Source organism: Colobus angolensis, unplaced genomic scaffold, assembly GCF_000951035.1.
Source record: "Colobus angolensis palliatus isolate OR3802 unplaced genomic scaffold, Cang.pa_1.0 Scaffold3, whole genome shotgun sequence".
Classification (NCBI taxonomy): Eukaryota; Metazoa; Chordata; class Mammalia; order Primates; family Cercopithecidae; genus Colobus; species Colobus angolensis.
The window spans coordinates 27,140,476-27,144,763 of record NW_012116265.1 but is presented as its reverse complement, the minus strand read 5'-3'; the positions used below and the strand labels follow the sequence as shown (position 1 = coordinate 27,144,763).

Here is a 4,288-nt window from a genome sequence, read left to right as displayed (position 1 = left end):
GGGTTCTTGAATCTTGCATGAGAAAGAATTTGGGGCAAGTCCATAGCGTAAAGTGAAAGCAAGTTTATTAAGACAGTAAAGGAATGAAAAAATGGCTACTCCATAGGCAGAACACCGACATGTTACTTCTTGATTATATGCTGAGCGACGGGTGGATTCATGAGTTTTCTGGGAAGGGGGTGAGCAGTTTGTGGAACTGAGGATTCCTCCCCTTTTTAGACCATGTAGGGTAACTTCCTCACATTGCCATGGTGTTTGTAAACTGTCATGCCACTGGCAGGAGCGTCTTTTACCATGCTAACGCATTATAATTAGCATATAATGAGCAGTGAGCACTACCAGAGGTCACTTTCAACGCTGTCTTGGTTTTGGTGGGATTTGCCTGGCTTCTTTACCCCAACCTGTTTTGTCAGCAGGGCCTTTGTGACCTGACTTTGTGTTGACCTCCTGTCTCATCCTGTGACTTAGAATGCCTAACCTCCTGGGAATGCAGCCCAGTAGGTTACCCAGCCCCTATTCAAGATGGAGTTCCTCTGGTTCAAATGCCTCTGACACATCCAAGTGTGCAAATTCAATGCATTTTAGTATATTTAGAGTTGTACAACCATCACCGCAGTTAATTTGCATCATCCCCCAAGAGAAACCTGCATGCCTAGGCCATAATTATCCCACCCATTCACCCCCCGTTTTAGGCAACCGCCGATCTACTTTTTGTCTTTCTGTATTTGCCTCTTCTGGATATTTCATAAATAGAATCATACAGTGTGAGGTTCTTTGATGCTGGCTTCTTTAAATCCTGTTTGCAGGGTTAATCTATGTTGTAGCATGTATCACTACTTCATTTTTATTTTCCAGTAATGTTTCATGTAGGATTATACCACTTTTAATAAATTCATCAGTTGAATATTTGGGTTTTTTCTACTTTTTTGCTATTATAAATACTGCTGCTATGAATATTTTTGTGCAAGTTTTGTGTGTGTGTGTGTATGTAGATGTATGTTTTTATTTCTCTTGGTTTATATATAGGAGTAGAATTGCTGATACGGTAACTCTATGTTTAGCCTTTTGAGGAATTGCCAGACTGTTTCCAATGTGTTATTGGAAAGTTTCCATTTGATATTCCTAAGGGCACTAATATGCAACAAGATAGATTTTTAAATTGATATCCATTAGATACAGGGGTCGTGGTGCATTTTTATGTTCTTACTAAGAAATCCTAGCTATCTGCAGACAGAATTGGTTATCATATTGAATTAGTCTTTCTCTTTCTCCTTTACCCCCTCAAAAACACTGCAGACATTTACATTTGATCAATTGTCTCGTTTTTCTTTTTCATAGAATAAGAAAGCCTGAGTTTTGTGAAAAACCAGAGAAGAGAAACTAAAAGGACAGTAGAAAAGGTTTTTCCAGTTTGCATAATGTAAGTTCTTTTCACTTTTCTTGGCTTGAATCATGTGTTAGCTGACAAAGCTGTTTCTATGGAAACAAATAGTTTAACTTCTTAGAATGTCAGAGGAATGCTGATCACTTAAAATGAGACTTCCCAGCTGCTGGTCAAAGGGCATTACTTGCTGGAGAAAGAGGGGAAGGATGAATTAAAAAATTCTTGAGTTCTGGACACTAGTGTAGACTGAACACGTTTATGCATATGAAGTGTATCTCTTCCATTTTCCTCTGCCTAAAAATTAATATAGGAATACTGATAATATAGGAAATTGGATTTCTGCTGACCTGTCTTGATTCTCAGCTCTTAAACAGACGGTTCTATTTGTTGGTACCCTTTTCAGTGGGACTGTACCCTTTAGGCTCTTTCAGTCCCTCTAGTCTCAATCATTTGCACTTGTTGTAAAGCTTATTTAGCTTCCCTTTGCCCCCTTCTCCCGCAACTAAAATGCTTTCTCCCTTACTAGTTTGAGGTTAGAATTGAAACAGCTTTGGCATGCCAGCCTGAAAATTTTTCTTGCTTTGTGGGCAATGTACAGATTTTTGTATTTGTGTTCATTTTCCTAGAATTAGGGAACAGGGATTCTGATGAGGATTTGAAATGTAGTCCTTTGAAGCTTTCTTTCTTTCTTATTTCTTTTTTTTAAACTTATAATTGGAAAGTTGAGAAGAAAAGAATTAGGGCCAGTAACTGGTAACTCTGCTGTCTTCATAAGATGGCCTGTTATTTACACACAATGAGGTAATACGCTCTAGTTCAGTCATTTACCAGCTTCTAAATTATCAAAGGACTGTTTTTTTTTGTTTTTTGTTTTTTGTTTTTTAAGAGAGGGAGAGTGCAATTGCTTTGGACTGGGAGGACTTTTTCACTTTTATAATATGTATAGACTACATGTATGAGCTATAGTATTAGCGGAGTGCCTGCTTAAAAATTATAATCTTGATGCTAAAACTGCAGGATACCGTATAATGTTTCTTTAATTCTGGAATAAATTTAGGATCTTTCCTTGCCTTCATTAAATTAACTTGTGAGCATTATAGAGTTTTTGGAGTGTTAAATGGTGAAGTAATTATTTAACAAGGTAGTCTGGAAAGATTTCTTGTAGATTTAGGGACTTGAGGGAGGCCTTGAAGGTAGAAATCAATGGAAAAGTAGTTCACCAGTCATTTGAGCAGAAAGATGGAATAGACACAAATGAGGAAGGTAAATTAGAAGGCTCATGCAGGTGAGTAGTAAAAGATATAGCTAGAAATCTTGGATTCATTTTGTGAGTTTGGACTTTATTCTCTGGGTAGTTCTGAACAGAGGAGTGGTTTGCTCATATACTTAATTAAGCAGACCACTTACCAGGTATCATGGCTATAGAGGTGAACAAGACAGATCCCGGCCAATTTCCCTTGACTTTACTTCTATCTGATTCTCCTGTATTCTCCATCATAATTAGTTTCATTGTCATCTACCTACTAAGCCAGGGATAGTGGTTAAGAGTGATGGTTCTGGAGTTACACTGCCTAGGTTCATATTCTGAAGCCTTCTGTTGTTTGACCTTCTGCTGGGCAATGTTATGGATCCAGAGATGGGTCAGCCTGGTTCCTGACTTCAAGGTGCTTCTAGTCTGATAAGATAAAAAGGCAGAGATATAAATAACAGTCGTTCAGCTTGATCAAGAATGTGACAGGGATTATAGGATTCCAGAGGACAATGTATTTGAGCTCAGACTTAAAAGAGTAGGCAAAGATTAGATCATAGGCAGTCTGATTCTGGAGGCTGTTCTCTTAAACATGCTGTCTTGGGCGACTGGATGGATATAGTAACATTAATTAGAATTGAAAACAGGGAGAGGATTAAAGAGAATAGGAGGAGATTAAAGGGAAATATGAGTTTAATTTTGGATGTATTTCTAGATTCTTATGCGAAATTCTGATAGATAGATAGAATAATAGTCAGCCAGGCGCGGTGGCTCACGCCTGTAATTCCAGCACTTTGGGAGGCCAAGGCTGGCGGATCACGAGGTCGGGAGGTTGAGACCAGCCTGGCCAACATGGTGAAGCCACATCTTTACTAAAAATGCAAAAATTAGCTGGGCATGGTGGTGGGCACCTGAAATCTCAGCTACTCAGGAGACTGAGGGAGGAGAATTGTTTGAACCTGGGAGGTGGAGGTTGCAGTGAGCTGGGATCATGCCATTGCACTCTAGCCTGGATGACAGAGTGAGACTCTGTCTCAAAAAAAAAAAAAAAGAATAATGGTCAAGGATCTTGTCTCAACCACAGTTATCTAGCCAGGGGTAAATAATTAAATTTGTGTACATATCACTCCTCTTTTTAAAATCTTTGATGATTCTCTTATTCTACAGAATTAAGGATTTATATTTAAGACCTTTCATAAGATGGACCCAATCAAACTTTCTAGTCATATCTTCCACTTCTCTCTTGACTCTTTTAGTTCAACTAGCCTTATTTGTACTTTCCCCTCACACCTTTCATCTTCACACCTTTGGTTCATATGGCCGCTTTCTTATTTATCCATCTTGTCTTTAAGGCCTACTTCCAACCTCATTTTTCATCTACAAAATGGGCATATTTGGATCTACTTCTGGAGTTGTTGTAATGAGGAGTAAATGAGTGAATACTATGTGAAGTACTTGCAGTATTGGCTGGCACATAAAGAAGTGCTCAGTAAATGTTAGCTGTAGTTGTAGTTGTTACTACTACTACTACTATTCCTACTCCTACGACTTCCTTCTCCTCCTCCTTTACCTCTTTTTTTCACTTTTTGTCCTCCTATATGAAATAGACACTAAGTTCTACTGATTCTGTAATCTACATATTGCTTTTTTTTTTT

The 4,288-nt window shown here is 38.3% G+C and overlaps 1 protein-coding gene across 1 annotated transcript in view; it reads left to right on the top strand.

Moving 5' to 3' along the window:
• Positions 1 to 1,334: 1,334 nt before the first annotated feature.
• The window catches only part of MPP5 (membrane protein, palmitoylated 5 (MAGUK p55 subfamily member 5)), a 69,247-nt gene continuing 66,293 nt past the window's right edge, over positions 1,335 to 4,288 (top strand). The window contains exon 1 of the mRNA XM_011949721.1: positions 1,335 to 1,420. The gene's annotated coding sequence lies outside the window, so the exon portion shown is untranslated. The remainder of the gene's footprint in view (positions 1,421 to 4,288) is intronic.